At 33.0% G+C, this 20,908-nt stretch overlaps 1 protein-coding gene across 26 annotated transcripts in view; it reads right to left on the bottom strand.

The window, feature by feature from the left end:
* Positions 1-773, bottom strand: part of LOC114344868 (voltage-dependent calcium channel type A subunit alpha-1) — a 460,590-nt gene extending 459,817 nt beyond the window's left edge. For 15 of the 26 annotated variants that reach the window (XM_050650159.1, XM_050650142.1, XM_050650147.1 and 12 more), the window contains exon 1: positions 513-772. The gene's annotated coding sequence lies outside the window, so the exon portion shown is untranslated. Of the gene's footprint in view, positions 1-512 lie in introns of all 26 variants that reach the window. The other 11 variants (XM_050650056.1, XM_050650071.1, XM_050650052.1 and 8 more) reach the window with 1 other exon arrangement.
* Positions 774-20,908: the final 20,135 nt, after the last annotated feature.

The following is a 20,908-nucleotide window of genomic DNA, read 5'->3' as shown; positions in this document are numbered from 1 at the left end:
ATTTTCAGTGTTTTTGTCTAATTAGTGTCTTGACAATAAAAACGAGGTCACTTGGATTCGTTACCCCTATTGAAAAATGTCAAAGTTAACATACTATTAATGATTAAGAACAATTTTGCTTACGTCATCAATTTTTTTAAACAAAATCTCGGTCATCTGTCGCATTATACTCTGACAGGATTTCCTTTAGCTTTACAAAACAGCATTCGAATGCATGGAAGTTAATTAAAATAGAAATGTATATTGACTGTTTGAATATAACGTCTGTGTTTTTCTCTATTTATATCAGGTAATCAATTGTAAAGAAAACACTTCAGTTTACTTGTACAGACATAGTCAGGACTCCCATTCCCTAACGACCTATTTACAGTCATCTTAATCAATGAAAAGTAGCCCCGGTCTTTGGAGAGTTGGAGAAATGCAAATTATGAAAGGCGAAGCGATGTAGGTTGTACATGGTTTGGGGAGAGTGCTATCAAAAAGCGTGAAGGAGCGAGTGGTGGAGAACTTACCGTGTCTGTCAATGAAAGTTCATAAAAACATGCCTCCATTTTGTGCGCCTATGTGGAGGTACACGTCTTTTTATGAAACTTGCCGTTCGCGCTGCGTCGACCAGCCATTACAATGGATCCAACAACTGGCACTTCATATTAACAACTACACATAGTACGAATAAATGTCCCCCGGAATCGTTTCCCTGCTATTTTTCGCCGCCGAACTCTTCTCGCTCGAGGACATCCGCACCCGTTTAGCGCACTGTGCACCTCGGGCTCCCTTCGTCGGAAGTCGCCCGGAGTCGGGGGTGATTTTGTAGCAGGGCCATCGTTGCCAAACGGTCCGGGATTACCAGGAATTTTCACGGAGAGAGGGGTAGCTTCGCATGTGCGAGCGAGCTAATTTCGAGTCGTTTTATTTGTTTATTAGGCGAAGCAACGAAGCCCAAAATCGAGGAATTTTGTGCAGTAAAATGAATTGTCGTGCAACTTTTTGCATTCGATTCAGGAGAGTGTTAGGAAATTTTTGTGAGCTAAATTGATCTCCGGCAGATGAAAATTTCCTTAAGAAAAATGCGTTCAAAATGCATCTCGAAGAGATGGAAAATGAAAAATGTATAACTCAGGAAAAACTGACGTAAATGAGTTCAATTTTTATACTCGAGGGTTTTGGATGTCGTTAAATCCGAATTTCATCTTGGCAATGGACTCCAAGGTACCTGCTGCCCAGGGTGAAACTGGTAGCCTGGAGTTTTATATTGTAATAATTCAAAATCAGTCAATAACTATTACTCAGGGGTTTTGGGGGTCGCCGAGCACGACTTTCATGTCGGCGATGATCTCGGAGGTATCTGGTGCCTATGGTGGAACTCGTCTTCTGAAGTTTTCTCTTATAATCATTCAAAATTAGTCAATAACCACTACTCGGGGAGTTTTGGAGGTCTCTGAGCACGAATTTTATGTCGGCGATGGTCTTCAACTTACCTGGTGCCCAGAGTGGAAGTTGTCGTCTGGAGTTTTACGTTATAATCATTCAAAATCAGTCAACAACAATTACTCAATAGTTTTGGGGTCGCTGGGAATAAATTCCATGACTGCGATGGTCTCAGTGGCGTAGCTGACAGGCCCGCAAGGCGAGGGGGCCCGACATAAGGAGGGGCCCCTTAAAGCCTTCAAGCATAATACTTCTACTTTGGGGACCAAAACATATTTTCAGAATAAGCATCAAAATAGGTAATTTGGAAGGAAGTAATGAAGCGGATAGTTGACTTAACTCTTACCCTTCCGGATGCAATTTAGTGTTTCGTGTTGGTAGTTTAGATGAAAGTGAATCCAAAAAGGTTATTTTTGTCGGTGGTTCTTTTACTAGATAAATATGTTCCTGTTTTAGCTAAATAAAGTGCAGAAGGTCTTGTAAATGAAATTTTAAAATTTATACAATTAAAGAACCTTTCCGTACACAACTTCAGAGGAAAGTGATATGATGGGCAAGCGTTATGGTGGTGTATATTCAGGCGTACAAAGGGGCATAACTGACATTGAAAAAACAGCTTCCTATGTTCATTGTGCATCCCATAATCTGAACCTAGTGTTGAATGATGCCGTTGCTTGTATACAGGGGTTGGTCTTTTACGATATAATTAAGAAATTATATGTTTTTAGTGCAAGTATTAAAAGATGGTATGTACATACTATGTACTATTATAACTTTGGATTCATCGCGTTTGCCAACACTAGAAAGGTTATGTGAAACCCGGTGGTCATCCAGATATGATACTCTTATGGCTTTGCGTCGAGCTTTCCGACAAGTAATGAAACTTTTTACGAAAATTTCATTGCTGTCTAAAAAAAATTAAAAATTAGAAACTAATGCATTATTAGAGCATATGATTAAAGGCAAATTTTGAATTTGCCTTTAACATTACTATTCGATCTAAAATACTTAACTTTATTAATCTAAATAACATCCAAACTTTTGCATTCTCAAATAGCAGAGTTAACGGCCGCGCTTAACCTTTTTGAAAAAACTCATGATTATCTGCGAGAAATGAGAAATTCATTTTCCCAAAGGTTATAGGCTATTGATTATATTCAAAATAAGATAGCTAAAAGGAACTACAACGTTAACAGGGTTTTATTATTTCATATATGGTCAATGAACATCTATATATGAAAAAACCGCGAATTGCTACCATTTAAAGGGGTGCGTTTTTGAGAAATGGGTGAATTAGTCCCTGGGCACAGATTACATTAGGGTGAGTTCTGTGCACTTTTGGTACAACCATATCTACATAAAAATTGTTCCTGGTTAAATTTCCTATCTAAATATCACTTTTCAAAGTCAATAGTACTTTTTTTTATAAAAATATATTCAAAAGAAAAATCACAAAAAAACCCAAAAGAAAGAAATTTTGTTTTTTGTCACATAACTTTTGTCCACGAGGATATAAGTATAGACATTGCTTTAGAGAAAAAAACCTACATATTTATTCTTTAAAATGTTGTTTAGTAGAGGTAATTAGGATTTATAGTTTTCGAAATATAATTTTTCAAAATTCGCCACTCACAGCAATTTTGAGCAATTTTCCTTGTTATTTCGCAAATATTGTTCTGTAACTTTTTTCTACGTAACTTTAGGTATATGCAATGGTACACGTAGTAGGAATAGAAATCAATTAGCTTTAAAATGGTCTACTGTCTAACGGTGTACGACTTTTTTTAAAGATATTATGGTTTTCAAAGTTTTATACTTTTAACGATTTTTTATAATATAATATAAAAATAAAACAATATTATTATATAATATATAATATATTATATAATATTATATTATATATAGTATATATAATATAATATTATATATTATATAATACCTAATATAAAAAAATAATTTATTTACATTTTTTACGATTATTTTTGAAATTTCTCATTATAACTTTTTTGTTCCTTGTACATGAATATACTATATATTGCTCAATAAAGAGAGCTTACTTTCTGTTCTTTAAAATGGTGTATCATCTATATTTAAATATTTAATGGAAACAGAGTGATTCTTTGATATTTTTTTACCTGTATTATTTAAAATTATTTCTTTTACAAAAATTACATAAATATTAGTCTTAGAAAACATCACTTTAGTTAAAATTATTTAAACGTTGACATTTAAAAATTTTTCAAAATCAAAGTCCATCTCTTTGTTAGCAGCATTAGCTTCAATATCTTTCTCTGGCACCTCAGTTATCTTAGAGTTTTCACAATTAGTACCCATGCACATGCACCCTTTGCAAAATATTGAACAACTAATTCCTATCTTCCTACAACCGCAGTTTTTTGTACATCTCTTGGTACATTTACATTCTATTTTTCAAGCAATTGAAACTGTAACTGTGTTAATCCATATTTTGAAGTTTTAACGGCCGAGTCAAGTGGATCTAAAGTATTACCTATAAAAAATAAGATTCAATCATAACACACAATTACATAAAAAGTTATAATGAGGAATTTAAAAATAATCCTAAAATCAAAAATTGTTGCAAGTACTTAGTACATTTTGAAAAAGCATATCTTATTGAAAAATAATCCTAGAATTTTTTATAATACACCATTTTAAATTAAATAGAATAAGCTTTCTTTTTTATTATATAATAATATATGTATACCTAAATGTAGAAAAAAAGTTATAATGGGAAATTTAAAAAATAATCGTGAAAAATATAAAAACTTGTTAAAAGTATAAAGTTTTGAAAAATATAACCTCTTTAAAAGAAGTCGTGCAACATTATACAGTAGAAAATTTTAAAGGTAATTGATTTCTATTCCTCTTACATGTACCATTGCACATGCCTAAAGTTACATAGAAAAAAGTTACAGAACAATATTTGCGACATAACAAGGAAAATTGCCCAAAATTGCTGTGAGTGGAGAACTTTGTAAAATCATATTTCGAAAACTTTAAACCCTAATGACCTCTACCAAAAATCATTTTAAAGACAAAATATGTAAGTTTTTTTTCTGTGAAGCAATATCTATACCTATATCCCTGTGGACACAAGTTATGGGACAAAAAGCAAAATTTCTTTCTTTTGGGTTTCTTTGTGCTTTTTCTTTTGAATATATTTTTGTAAAAAAAAGTATCTTTGACTTTAAAAAGTTATATTTAAATAGGAAATTTAACCAGGAACAATTTTTATGTAGACGTGTTTGTACCAAAAGTGCATAGAACTCGCCCTAATGTAACCTGTGCCCAGGGACTAATTCACCCATTTCTCAAAAACGCACCCCTTTAAATGGTAGCACTCCGCGGTTTTTTCATATATAGAGATTCATTGACCTTATGAAATAATAAAACCCCGTTAACGTTGTAGTTCCTTTCTATAGTACATAACCAATAGCCTCTTAGCAGAAGCACCAGGAATAGCAGAATAGTGGGGTATTATACCGGAATTTAATAATAAACGAATAAAACGTATAAAAAAATTTTACGATAAGCTCAGCTGCGACGAAAAAAAAAACTAAAAAGGTTTGAGTTTTCAATGTAAATTTAGATATAATATTCTAACACCTTACTAATAGGTTTGTCGGATTAATGCCTGGTTGCACCAACAGATATTAAGCTTAAGACGTACCTTAAGCTTAAATATAAATATAAATCCTTATGCTGGTGCCACACTAGCATCCAATGCCGTTCATTATCGCATTATTTGACATATTTCTAATGCAAATAATGCGATAATTAACGGTATTAGATGCTAGTGTCGCCTCAGTATTAAAGTATAAGCTGGGCTTAGCTAAGCTAGATCTGTTAGTTGGCTGATCTGTAGGTGCAACCAAGCATAAGAGACATGTATAATAGGTTTTCATGTGTATTCCCAAAAAATCTATTAACACTAACTGAAGAAAACTTGTTAAAGAAAGGCCAAATATTGTCATTTACACATACTTTAGTAATTATAGTGTTATTAGTTGTCGTTATGTTTATAATACGGGGGCCCACAAACATTTTCGCGGGGGGCCCTCAATCTTCAGCTACGCCACTGGATGGTCTCCGAGGTACACGATGCCCACGGTGGAAGTCGTCGCATGAAGTTTTATGTTATAATCATTCAAAATCAGTCAGTATCCATTACTTTGGGGTTTTTGGGGGTCGCTGAGCACGAATTTCATGTCGGCCATGATCTTCAAATAATCTGGTGCCCAGGGTGGGACACGTCGCCTGGTGTTTTATGTTATAATCGTTCGAAATCAGTCAATAACTATTATTCGGGGATTTTGGGAGATCGCTGATCACGAAATTTCATGTCGACGATGATCTTCAACTTACCTGGTGCGCAGGGTGGAACCCGTCGCTTAGAGTTTTACGTTATAATCATTCAAAATCAGTCAACAACCATTACTCGGAGAGTTTTGGTGGTTGCTGAGCACGACTTTCATAACGGCGATGGTCTCCGAGGTACCTGATGCCCAGGTTGGAACTCGTCTCCTAGAGTTTTATGTTAAACTCATTCAAAATCAGTCAGTAACAATTGCTTAGGGGTTTTGCTGGTCAGTGAACACGAATTTGACTGATTTTAAATGCTTATAACATAAAATTCCAGGAGGCAAGTTCCACCCTGGGCACCAGATACCTTGGAAGGCAATTGCCAACATGAAATTCGTGTTCAGCGGCCCCCAAAGCCACCGACTAATAGTTATTTACTGAATTTGAATGATTATAATATAACACTCCAAGCGACAAGTTTCACCATGGGCATCAGGTACCTCGGAGACCATCGCCGTCATGGGATTCGTGCTAAGCGACCACCAAAACCATTGAGTAATGGTTGTTGACTAATTTTGAATGATTATAACATAAAACTTCAAGCGACGAGTTCTACCATGGGCACAAGGTTCCAGGGAGACCATCATCGTCATGAAATTCGTGTTTAGGGACCACCATAACCACCGCGTAATGGTTATTGACTGAGTTTGATTATAACATAAATCACCAGGTGACGAATTCTACTCTGGGCACCAGGTACCTCGGAGACCATCACCGTTAAGAATTTCGTGCTCATGGACCTCCAAACCCCCCGAGTAATAGTTATTGACTGATTTTGATTATAACATAAAACTCCAGGCAACTAGTTCCACCAGATACCTCGAGATCATCGTCGACATGAAATTCGTGGTCAGCGACCTCCAAAACCACTTTTGTAATAGTTATTGACTGATTTTGAATAATTATAACATAAATCTCCAGGCAGCGAGTTCTACTCTGGGCACCAGATACTTTGGAGACCATCGCCGTCATCAATTTTGTGCTCAGCGACCTCCAAAACCTCCGAGTAATGGTTATCGACTGATTTTGAATGATTATAGCATAAAAATCCAGGCGACGAGTTTCACCCTGGGCACCAGGTACCTTGGTTATGCCGAGATGAAATTCGTGTTCAACGACTTCCAAAACCCTCGAGTATAAAAATTGAACTCATTGCGTCAGTATTTCCTGAGTCATAAATTTTTCATTTTCCGTCTCTTCGAAATGCACTTTGAATGCATTTTTCGTATGGAAATTTTCATCTACCGAAGATCAATTTAGTCCACAAACTTTCCTGACACTCTCCTGAATCGAATGCAAAAAGTTGCATGATGATTCATCTTACTACACAAAATCCTTAGGTGTAATGCTTCGTTTCCTCGCCTATATGGAATGCAGACGTAGCTGATCATTTCAATACTATAAAAGTATTTTCTATTAGGGGCGATAAAAAGCATAAAATAAAATGATGAGTAGTTAAATTACGGTTACGATAATAAAAGCAAACGAGATCATTAAACACTCTTTGTTGAAAATACATTATGAAGATCTTCACACGAATTAGAAATAAAAAAGTGTTTTATTGAATGTCTAGTCAGACGAAATAGTTAACGGTTATCACATTTTGTAATATTCAATTTGCAGATGACACCACCGGGATTATTGTAAGTATTAATTAGTCAAATGAATTCCCGCGATATCAAAAAGAGATTAGAGAAATTTTAAAGTGCTTTTAACGACTTTAATCAAATACTATGTAGTTGAAATCTAAACTCAACATTAAAATTATTGGGTCCTACCCATGGTAAAGTAAAGTTTCATGGCACAATTTTGCGCATGACATTTGACAGCTGAGGTCAAGCGTGTGACGTAGCAAAGATCCCTGCGAGCCATTATTTCTAATGCTAGTTACTATTATGTGGATTATTTTGCAAAATTCTTAAAATTAACTCGTTTTTAGCGATTTTTTAAAGTTTTTTTGGATAATATATATTTGTTACAGTTGGTATACTTATATACCTACTTACAGACTAATTTAAGAATATTTACTCGTTAGTGTCTTTATAGTTTTATTTGCTTTCGTGTATTTGTTTTTGTGTTTGGTGTTTGTACTTAAGTCTGGACTCAAGTGTAGCTACAAATTTTGAGTACCTATATTACAAAGTGATCATCAACAAATTAAGAAGTGGGATACCCTGTATATTTGAAAATAATTTTAAAATTTGTAGCGACACATTTTTAAGTGGATATTACTTTTTTGTATCTTTAAACAACTGAAATATCGAACTCTGGAGTACCACTTGACCAACCTGTATGTATAATAAACAAATAATAATTAAAAATGCTTTAAAAAGGATAACAAAATAACAAGTTTCTAAAATATCAGTTTCAAAACCTCGCTAAAATAACTACCCGAAAATCATCAAAATTAAATAAAATATTTTTATAATTAAATATTATAATAACACAACTTTATCATTTCTTTATAATTACTATAATTAAATTAGCCAAATTATATTAAAACTTTAAAATTAAAAAGTATTTTTAATTTTTGAACTATGTACATTCAAATATTGCGTGAAGAAGGATTTTTACTACGTCATGCGAGAAAGCGACCAATTTTGGAACATTACGTGCCATACCCTCCTCAAAGAATTTCCTCTTCTAAAGATCTTCTAGTGATGTTATCTTATTCTATTCGCAGCAGCTCTTAATAGATCAGTTGAGGTTAGACCAGTCCATTTCCTAAGACTGGCCAGCCAGGACTTACGTCTACGTCCTGGGCGTCTCTTGGCCTCAATTTTGCCTTTTAGAATTAACTGTAGAAATCGGTATTTATTATTACGCATGATGTGGCCGAAGTAAGCAGGTGTTAATAATTTCTTTGTCTTTTCTTAGCCTCTGGAGAATAGTTATGTTAGTTGTGTGGTGTTTTTATCAGACCCTTAACATACGTCAGTGGCACCAGATTTCAAATGCCTCTAATCGTTTTGTGGCATCTTCTGTAAAACTCCAGTATTCACTAGGGGGCAGGAGGAGGACATTAAAGACGTAACACCTAAGAATTCTTATGCGTAAGTTCCGTAAGTTATAGAAAATCTTAAACCCCTTTTCTATTCTCATACTATAATATACCAATTATGATGTCATTACCTGTATCATAATGAACTTCATTATGATACAGATTTTCATTAAGATATATATTTTTAACCAATAGAATTGCGATATGGCATTCGCGATAAAGGTGGTACACGCGGAGTGACCAATGGCCAGTCAAATACATACGCTTTGACAGTTCTCAATGTGTAAACAAACTGTCAAACTGGCAAACTTCTTAATTTGTTTGTGTTACAAAATTAATAAATGCTTTGTAAGAGATCGTGGGGTGCAGATCAAACTACTGGATTGACTTTTTATCGAGCCTATATTAGATCTATTATAGATTATGGGTGTTTGGTGTATGGATCAGCGAGCATAAGTAATTTACGTAAACTTGATAGAATCCAATTGAAAGCTTTGAAAAATGTGTTAGGGTTGATGAAAAGCACTCCAAATGAAGCTACACTAGTTCTAGCATCTGAAAATCCACTCCCATTACGTAGAAAATATTTGGCAAGCAAATATCTCCTAATCCAACATTATCGCTGCACGTATAATGCAAAAATAATTAGTCAATTAAATACAGCTGATTTAACATCTACACATTTTGCAAAAAAGAATTCTCCACTACTAGTGACAGCATTTGTAACTTGCCATGAACTTAATTTAACAAACTCTCCTTGCTACCTTATTTGGGAATCATTGGATATACCACACTTAACAAGCGTTCTATCTACAAATATTATTATCCCTAAATACCAAACTAAATTTTGTCATAATACTCTCAAGGAAATCTTAAGTAATTATTCAGATTACACCACGATCTATACAGATGGGTCAATATCAGTAAACTGTACAACAAGTGCTTACTTTGTACCAAAAATAAATTTAAAAAAAGTATTTACTCTAAATAATCAATCCAGCATCTTTTCCGCCGAAGCATGTGCTATATATAAAGCTCTTGAATGGTGTTGTGAGAAACAATGGAACAAAATTGTTGTGTGCAGTGATTCACTATCAGTATTAAATGCATTACAAAACTTTAGAGTCACAATTAACAGCAATATATTTATATTAAAAATATTGCAACAATTACTAAAATTATCAGCTTCAACATATAGTGTTAAATTTGTGTGGGTTAAGGGACATTCAGACATATTAGGTAATAGTATTGCGGATTCAATAGCTAAAAATCCACTAAAGTACCCTCAAATATTGATTGAAGAACTTAACACATGTGATCTTTTTGCATACGTTAAACAGCATATTAAATGTAAATGGGATAGACGTTGGATTCAGTTCGGTGAAAGTACAGGCACTAATTTGTTTAAATTACAACCAACAGTAGCTGTTAACCAATTTTACAAAGTTGTTGCACTAAGTAGAAATACAGTGTCGACCATCCTAAGATTAAAAGTAGATCATGGATGTTTCCCGAAGCATCTACATAAAATCGGAGTTCTCCCAACAGGCAGATGTGACTGTGGAACTAGCATAGCTAATCTAAATCATATATTTTTTAACTGTCCCTTAAATCTCAATGCAAGTATGTGGCTGCTACAAGAATTGCTGAAAGCAGGTTTAAGTACTCCCCTAGACTTAAATGTGCTATTAAGTGTGGATAACATTAAAATTTTTAAACTAATTATGACATTTCTTCAAAAAATTAAATTAAAAGTGTGAATGTAAAACTAATCGTTTGAATGAATAGGTATTTCTTTTGTATTATGTAATGTATGAATGAGATATTTACTGTAATTAATTATATTATTTTGTAACCTATGTATGTTTTTAGTTCTTACCGTAGTGAAAAAGAAAAAAAAATAATATAGTTGTATTTATTAACATAGTACGTAGGCATTGTTATTTGTAAGCTTTATTTTTTTTATTTTTTATTTTTAAGTGTATACTGGACAATTTTATACTTATGAACGAATAATAATTGTATAATAATATGTATTTACGTGGCTAAAGGTTCTGAACCAAGGCCAGAATAAAATATAAAAAAAAAAATTAATAAATCCGAATGGTAGTGAGTTCGAATCCCACCAAGGTCAGAGATTTTTCTTTTATTATAAATTAATGAATGAAAATAGTTTCTGTCCTTGTGGGATCGGTACTCACCGGAGGGACCGCAGACGTTCGGATACAATAAGCGTCTCTTTGCAAAGACAATGACGTCGACTTTGCAAAGTAACAAGACACTTACTCAACACACACACTACACATTACACCTGAGTTAGTGATAAGTTATACAATTACGTGGCTAAAGGTTCTAGTTCTAAACCAAGGCCAGAATCAGAGAAAAAAAAATAATAAATTTGAATATACTTTTTGTTGTAAATGATCAAAAAAAAGTAGTGTATACAACTTGCATTTAATTATCATTATGAAGCTAATACTCTATACGAAACTCGCCGCATACGGCTCGTTGGTGTTCAATATCTGCTCACGCATTCTTTTTCTGGTACGAATCTGCATGGTTTTTGGGCTATCTCAGAAAGTAGAAAGTTCTTTAGCCGTTCATTGATTATACAGTGCGCTGAAATAAGTGTTACCCCCCCCCCCCTGATTAAGTTATTTATTTTTAGCACATAAGCAAAACGCTCGGACTTTTAAAATAATCATAGTATAATTATTATAGCATCAACATTTCGAACTTTACGCGATCCCTCTTCAGGTGACCGGCATTATAATATTTTAATCCTTTTTGAGAGCGTAGGCGCAAAATTTCGGTCGAATTCTTTTAAATGCATTTATTTTTTTCGAATTCTGAGAAAACTAATAAGTATTTTTTAAAAATTTAAACGCAGAATGAAAGATTACATTATTACCGAGGGCAGAAACTCCCTTAGAATAAACACAAAGTTTCTTTTGAATGATATATTTGAAATTAAAAATCAGTCTAAATTTTCTCATTTTTTCACCCCTGCAACTTATTAAAATAAATATTATAGAAGTTGTCAGGACCATCGATAATACTGTAATATTTCATTCTGCGTTTAAATTTTTTAAAAATACTTATTAGTTTTCTCAGGATTCGAAAAAAATTAATGCTTTTAAAAATAATGCGACCGAAATTTTGCGCCTACGCCCTCAAAAAGGATTAAAGTAATATACATTTTTATAATCAGTATGTCAAAAGCTTTTAAATGATGTGTCACATGATGTACTTTCCTATTTAAAAAAAAATCAAAGTTATGCCTGTCACCTGAAGAGGGACCGCGTAAAGTTCGAAACATTGATGCTATAATATACTATAATTATTTTTAAAATCGACCTGTCCGAGCGTTTTGTTTATATGCTAAAAATAAATAAGTTAATAAGGGGGGTAACACTTATTCCAGTGCAGTGTTTTTGCTCAAGTTCTATGTTGGAATTATTTAAAGCGATGTAAGTAAGAGGAGTGCGACAGGTATGCATTTTGTCATCACTGCTATGTATATGTATATAGTGAAAGCATCTGCCAGGACGCCCTTTTGCAATCAAACGAAGGAATCGTAATCAATGGAGAGGTTGTAAATAATATTCGATACGCGGACGACACTATACTAGTTGTACGAACAGTAGAAGAATTACAACGATTACTTGGATAACTGGAGACCAAAACAATTAAATAAAAAGACGTATCTAAATTGCCAGGGCCACCTTCATAAAGATGAGAAAATTATTCTGCAACAGAGATATAAGCATCCCTCTACGATTATGAACGCTAAGAGGCTACGTATTTAACACGCTATTATACTATGTAGAGGCCTGGACTCTCAAACAGAACAACATAAAAAATAAAAATGAAAGTTTCGAGATGTGGTGCTACCGTCGAATGCTGCAGAAAGTTGGGTTGAAAGGGTCACAAACTTTGAAGTAATACGAAGGATAGGAAAAGACTCAGAAATTTTGTTAACGATAAAACGAAGAAAACTGAAATATTTGGGTCATCTGATGAGAGGACATAAATACACATTGCTTCAAAATATAATGCAAGGAAAAATAGAATAGAAGGAAAACGGAATCCAGGCCGTAGAAGAATGCCATGGTTGAGGAATTTGAGAGAGTGGTTTGGCTGCACCACTAATGAACTCTTTAGGTCAGCTGTAAACAAGGTCAGGATAGCCTTGACGATTTCCAATCACCGATAGGAGTGGCAAAAGAAGAAGAAGAAGAAGTAAGTCTCTCAATGCAGTGGATGCAACCGAAAAACGTCATGTGTTACATGCAAGTCAGACAGTGTCGACCAATCAAGAACTGAATCTGAGCAGTACCCAAGAAAATAATAAAGACCTGTGACAAATTATCCGATTTACTCTTCGCAAACTGCAATTGAAAAAGAAACTAATAAATATCTAAAGAAAATATCTGACTGCGTCAAAAGTTCAACTGAATATATTTATAATTTTAATGTTAGTTTGTAGAATTTATTATTTTTTGTGACGTATTTTTCATTATACTTTTCATTATACTCTGCATTCGCAACTTACTTAGAATAAAACTATACGCTAAGTATTTACGTAATATAAAATACCAGTATAACTACAAAACAAAATTAAAAAGTGATATCGGAAGAGCACGAAAAAAATCGTGATAGTATTTTTGTAAAGACAGAACAAACGAAATCTTATTATTTTAGTGAATAAAAATAAAGTATCACGAACACGAACTTTAAATCGTAATAAACCTTTACTATTTACATTTAATTTCTTCCCCGATAATTTTTAACATTACGCGGAATAGCAATTGACTTGCAGTTTCCTGGTAAGATTTTTGATAAATGAGCAACATTATTTTTTCTACTATAATGTAATGATGTTTAATATCTAAGGTCAACTGTACCCGCCGTTGAGATTCTGCCGAAACTTACGACAAATCTGGCAACAATGTGCAGGGCGTCGCAGGAGGCGCAGGACTGAAAAGGACGCAGGAGTTGGACCCAACATTCTGGAGATCGGGGTCAAATTGCTACAAAATATGCGATATATGGTGACCATATTTTGCTATTATCTTAAAATTACGAATAACAAATTATTAACTAGACAAGTATATATAATATGTGGTTCATAGTTAAATTAAACTAGAGTAGATGATAAAAATCAATACTCGCTGCTTAGAGTGTGAATTGGCTAATACGAGGTTATTACCAAAAGTTGACGAAGATTACAAGGATATACAGTCTTTGACGAAATTTACCGAGGATTATTAATGGAGACAGGAAGCTAAAAAAAATAGCTATTTAAACAAAAAATGTTTATTAAAATATTCTTCTTCTTCTTCTTCTTACTCTTTCTAAGCAATTCTGCTTGTTCATTGGCGGATTGATACCTCTATGGAAGGTTGTCACTCCATCTTTTGCGCGGTCGGCCGATACTTCTTCTACCGATTGGTGATTTGTCTCTTGCTATTTTGACCACACATGTCTCCCCCATTCTAGTTATGTGGTTATTCTATTATTTTTTTCTATTTAGTGTCCATTGGTTCATACACTGTACGTTACATTGTCTTCACTCAACGAAAAAGGTACGTAATATCAATAAAAATTTTAATTCAGACAACAAACGCAATACTTAAAATTTGTCCAATTCTTGGTTTTATTGGGACAACAAAACGATGTTCATCAATTCATTATTTTCGTTCGTTGAGCCAATGTATTACGTTTATTGAATGGATGAACATTCATTATGTATACCATAATATCACTTTATTGGTATTACGAACTCTGTTCACTGAGTCAACGAACACTATTTATTGATATTACGAACTCTGTTCACTGAGTCAACGAACACTATTTATTGAAACAACAACGTCGTTAATTGACCGACGAAGACTATCCGTTGTGTCAATATAACAGTGTTATTTCTCCTAACGCATTTCGTTTATTTCTACAATTATTTCTGTTTATTGTTACAATTAATTCCGTTCATTCCTACTATAAACGTATTTTATATTAATAATTACTGAATGCAATAGCCCAATGTATGATATTAATTGATTAATAATAATTTTTTAAATCCCCCTTTTTTGTCCTTAACCTAAAGGACTTTACACTGTGTGATTTTTCATATGATTTCACTTATACAGTGTACTGGAATAAGTGTTACACTACCCCACCCCCTTATTAACTTATTTATTTTTAGCACATAAGCAAAACGCTCGGACAGGTCGATTTTTAAAATAATCAAAGTATATTATAACATCAATGTTTCGAACTTTACACGACCCCTTTTCAGGTGACAGGCGAGGCGTAACTTTGATTTTTTTAATGGGAAAGTTCGTCATGTGACAGCTTATTGAAAAGCGTTTGAAATAGTGATTCCAAAAATGTATAACACTTTAATCCTTTTTGAGACCGCAGGTGCAAAATTTAGATCGAATTCTTTTTAAGCGCATTCATTTTTTTTTGGAATTCTGAGAAAACTATTACATTATTACCGAGGGCAGAAAGTCCCTTAGAATAAACAAAAAGTTTCTGTTGAATGGTATGCCTATTTGAAATTAAAAATCATACTAAATTTTCTCTTTTTCGCCCCTGTGACTTATTAAAATAATCATTATAGAGGTTCTCAGGGACTTCAGACCCTCGATAATACTGTAATATTTTATTTTGCATTTAAATTTTCAAAAATAATAATTAGTTTTCCAAGGATTCGAAAAAAATGAATACATTTAAAAAGAATTCGACCGAAATTTCACGATAATAGACATACAAAAACTTCCTTCTACTACGGACTACACTTGAAAACGAAATGCAATTATTATTCGGCACTTTGGTAACACAGAGAAGCTAGGGGTATCACGATAAGGAAAAGCCGTTAACTTTCAAATCGTCAAGCAATACATTTATTGTCTCAACAACTACGATTATTGTCACAATGAACGCATTGATTGTGGGAATTAAATGCAGTAGTAGGCTTCACTCCTACTTCGATCTCTCAGCGTATTGCCTGTAATTCCTCTCAGTACTTTCATCTCTGCCGTTTCCAGTAGTCTTTGTGTTGTGGCTGTATCGGGTCTTATTTCTGATGCATATCGTCGGTCTAATAAGCAAATTACCTAAGTCACAAATTTAAAATTTTACAGGAGAGACAAAAAACTTTTGAACAAAAGTAAAAAAGAGAAAATTGCCTAACTCCATGCAATACATAATTGACCAAAATTAATTAAACAAAATATTTACACAAACTTTCTACGTATTATACCATATCCATATTAATAATAATAATTGAAATATATTTATTTACTTACATTTTCTAACGTTTTCAATCAAAACAACTTCAGAAACACTGACATAGGCAATATTCGTATGAATGGGAAAGAAAGGACTTCAGCAAAATTTGTTTAGCGAAATTAAATATTAATGTCAGGCGGTTTGTCAGGCGGTAGCTTTTCCCGTCTACTATTAGATGACACCAAAAAACAATTTTCGGAAAAAATGGACTTAGGCAATTTGCTTATTAGACAGACGATATGTCATTATTGGTGACCGTTCACTGGCTTTAAAAATTCTTGACTTCATCTCAGTGTTAATATATCGGTTTCGCCATAAGACATCCTGCCAGTCTATTTGCGTTTTGTAATTGATTTCTCACTTCTTTGTCCAGGTCTCCGTAACTTGACAATGTAATTCCAAGGCATTTTACTTCCATTACTTATTCAATACTGATACCATCAATTTCTATTTTACATCTGATTGGTTCTTTACTGATTGCTATTTTTTAGTTTTCTGAGAGTTTTTAGAGTTTTTGAGTTTTAGTTTATTAAAATATTAGGATATACATACAAATATAAAATCGCCAATCGAAGATATTTTGATATAAAAAAATCTAACAAAGTTTGACGAAACAAACGTTTTTTTTTCTCTTGCAAAATTTTCTTAGCCGGCTGATAATTTTTTTATTTCTTTTTTTTTTGTAGAAGAAAGGCGCTCTTCATTGTACTCCATATTTTTTAAAATCTGTAATCATTTTTAATTAAACTGAGGTCTTCAATCAAGTTTCCAACAGTCATTTTATCCTCTGTTTGAACTGGATCTAAACAATCAAGCTCTTCAATATCTTGCTCACGCATTTCTATGAGTTCATCAATTGTCAGCTCCTGAGTGTGGGGATAATAGTTCTTGAATGTTAGTATACCATCCACTACTAAATTTTTTGTATGGCGATATCAAAGCCCCTAAAGACGATTTTTTGGCTCCTAAAGACGATTCTAAATTCAAATTAAAGCAACTAGCCCAAAACGCGTCGTGACGTCATACGGTTAATGTTTCCATTCTGCACCAACAAAGTAAACAAAATTGTATATAATTTTAAATTAGACATTATAAACGTCAGTAGAAAATACAGTTATGTGATGTCACAAGTGTTTTTGATCGTTTGAACTGTTCATAGGAAACTTGTACTTTTACAAAATGGTTTTATTTTCCATAGTAAACCTTCTTTCCTTTCCTTCAAAAACTGTATCAAACTCCAATCTCAACAAACTGGTATATATGATTACAATGACATACGATAAATGTCATTAGAATATAAATATTTTTTCCTTATTCCGCGACGATGAGTTGTCCAAATACCCAAGTAGGTGGAGGCCAATAAACTAAAGAAGGAGAAGAAGAATATGCCTAAATATAACCATAAAGTTAAACTATGTGACGTCACGGGTCATTTGAACTATTTGACTATCGCAGAAGATTTTAAATTTGTATTTCTAACTTATCATGAGTTTTTGAAGCGTGAAATTTTGGAAATCTCATTTTTAAACAAAACTGAACATTATTATGTAATAAAAAAATGTGCAAATTCCCTATTCCACCTACAGCCCAGTAAATGACAGGCTTGGAGTGTAATTTTCAGGGTCAACTACGAGTTGCATGATAATTTGGATTTAGATTCTACTTACCCTCCACTTCAAAGTTGAACTTGTGCCGTTGGTTACTCTTACTTGGGGGTGAAAGTCGCCCCTTTTCGATGATGAAAAAATGCACATTTAAAATAAGTGCGGAAATAGATAAATCGATTAATTATAAGCAACTTTTGTCTTATAGAGTTTTTTAATTAAGTCGGTACTTTTCGAGTTATTTGAGATTGAAAATGTTTAATTTTCGACAAAACCACGTTTTCTGGGGGTTTTCGCAAATAACTTAAAAAGTAAATATTTTAGCGGAAAAAATATTCCCAGTAAGAATGTAGCTTATTAGAAAACCAAAAAACATTTGTGTATTAATGAAGTTTATAAATCCACCAAAAGCAAAGTTGTAGGCTCATAAAAAGTACGTTCCTATTCGTCAAATTTCAAATTGAATATTTAAATGTAAAATAACCAAAAAATTGAGCAATTTTCGGGAAAACTTATTAAAAATTTTTAAGTTGTTTAAAAAAAACCTTATTCTTATTTTGTATAAAAGTTTCTAGCATCAAAATTAAACGAGTTACGCTTAAAACAAATTTGGCCCCTTTTTTGGTAAAAATACTTGTGGAAATCTCCCCCTATTTAGCACCCTAAAGAAAATTAATCGTTACAATTTACTTTATATGTATGTGTATTGTTTATACGATCTGTAAGTCTGACGAGATAGAAGTGCTTATTTTTGAAAAAATTTGGTTTTATAGTAAAAAAAGTTTTTCTAAAAATTTCGGAAAAATGCTCTTTTTTCAAAATAACTTATACCTATTAATACAAAAAATATTAGTACACAAATGTATCATTTTGTTTTTCTGTAAGACAAAAATTGGTTAAGATGTGACTGTCCAAAGTTTGCATACACTCATGATTAGTCACTCGTTCAAGCCCTTTCAACTATAATCCTTTCAAAAATAAGTACTTTAAACCGATGAAACTTACAGATCTTATAAAAAATACACAAGTAAAGTAATTTTTTTAAAGCGGTAACGATTAATTTCATTTGGCGTAATAAATAGGAGGAGATTTTCACAATTTTTTTTCCAAAAAAAGGAGCCAGCTTTAATTTGAGCGTAGTAACTCGCTGAGTTTTGGTACTTGAAACTTTTATAAAAAATAAATGTAAAGCATTTTGTAAAAACTTTTAAAAAGTTTTAATGGTTTATTCCCGAAAAGTGCTACTTTTTGGTTATTTTACGTTGAAATATTCGAATTGGAATTTGCCGAATAAGAACTTTTTTCATGAGTTACAACTTTGCTTTTGCTGGGTCTATAGACTTCACGAATACACAACTCTTTACGTTTATTTCTGTGCTACGTTTTTGCTGCATTGCAGCAAAAACGCGTCTTTTGCTATTGCTACGTCTGTGCTATATTTTTTCGATAAAATACTATTATTGAGTGATTAATAGTATATTAAGTATGTAAATCGGTAAGGGTTTTATACCGATCGAAGACAATTGTTTGGAGGAGGAGCGGAGCGACGACTCCAATTATTGTCTGAGATCGGTTACCCTTAACGTTCGACATGCTTATAACGTTTTTTGCACGCACAATTGATACCATTATAAATTATAAAATTAAACATTTTCGTCATATTGACTAGTTTCATTCATTTTATCAAGATAGATACTTTGGTTGTTAGGTAGTAAGTAGGGTGCATAACAACAATGGAGAATTGAGTTTTTATTTAGTTGTCAATAATTTTAAGTACAATTTTGATTATTATAAATTAAAATATGAGTGAAAGTGAATTTGAAGAAATTGAACGGGCTTGGAAAGAAGGGTGTTCCGCAATTATTCCCGAAAAATCCAAAATCCGTTATCAAAATACCTACCAAAGTTTTAAAAAATGGTGCGAAGGCAAGAATTTAAGAATCAAAGAAAAGACTCTATTGGCATATTTCGTTCAAAGACATATGCAGTTGAAAGCTCCTGGAAACCTCTGGGCAGAATATTCAATGATTAAATCCACCGTTTTTCTTTATGATGGCATTGATATTTCCAAATTTTCAACTTTGATCGCGTATTTGAAGAGAAAAATTAACAAATTTTACCATAAGTTTCAATATTAATAAATAATTTGTTAGTTTTCTTTATTCTTTCAAAAAATAAATTAAAATTAAGAGATTTTTTAACTCGACGGTAAGTGAATTACTTACCGTCGAGTTGGAGTACTTACCGTCGAGTTGGATTACTTACCGTCGAGTTGCTAGTAAATGTCACCTACTGACGTAAAATCTGTCACGGTAAACAGTCAAAAATGATCAATCGTGCAAAAAATACTAGGTATTTTGTGAGTTATTTTCGAAAAACCGCCTAAAAACGTGGCTTTTTGTCGAAAAATAAACATTTTCAATCGCAAATAACTCAAAAAGTATTGACTTAATTAAAGAACTCTATAGAACCAAAGTTGCTTAGAATTAGTCAATTTATTAATTTCCGGACTTATTTTAAATACGCGTTTTTTCAACCCCGAGAAGGGGTGACTGTCACTCCCCAAGTAAAAGCAACCAACGGTGGAATTTCATTTTTGACGTGGGGGGGTAAGTAGAACCTAAATCCAAATTGTCATGCAATTCGGTGCCCCTGAAAATTACACGGTGTCGCCGTATTTCCCATTCATTTACTGGGCAACTATGTCAGTGATTAAAAAAACACTTTTTTTCTACAAAAGAGAAGAGCTCCAAAAAAATATAACAAAAATAGTAAAATGGGCGAAAACTAAAAGTGAAACCGATAGTAGTGAAGATGATTATTATGATATAATATTCACCTTATACGTTGTTAACTATTCTTTCTCAGATCAGTTTCTCATGCTTACTGAATATTACATTTAAATACTGTTTTAACTGTAAAATCAGGTTATTATTAAAATGAAGTTAATAAATACTACCAAAAAAATAATTCTGATAGTTTTTCTTGCGAATTCACCAAAGTTTAGAAAGGTAACATGGCACATTCGCCAAATTTTAAAGTAATACATTTTTAGATGTTTTATTAAATTAAAAAGAAACTACTAATTACCAGAGAACGACAGTTCTCGTCTCGCCCAAGATCAAAATCTATAAATCCATTGTCAGACCTGTACTAACATATGATTGCGAAACGTGGACCATGACCAAATCAAACG

The sequence above is a fragment of the Diabrotica virgifera genome, chromosome 1, assembly GCF_917563875.1.
Source record: "Diabrotica virgifera virgifera chromosome 1, PGI_DIABVI_V3a".
Taxonomy (NCBI): domain Eukaryota; kingdom Metazoa; phylum Arthropoda; class Insecta; order Coleoptera; family Chrysomelidae; genus Diabrotica; species Diabrotica virgifera.
The sequence above is the reverse complement of the archived record's forward strand: the minus strand, read 5'-3'. Positions and strand labels throughout refer to the sequence as shown.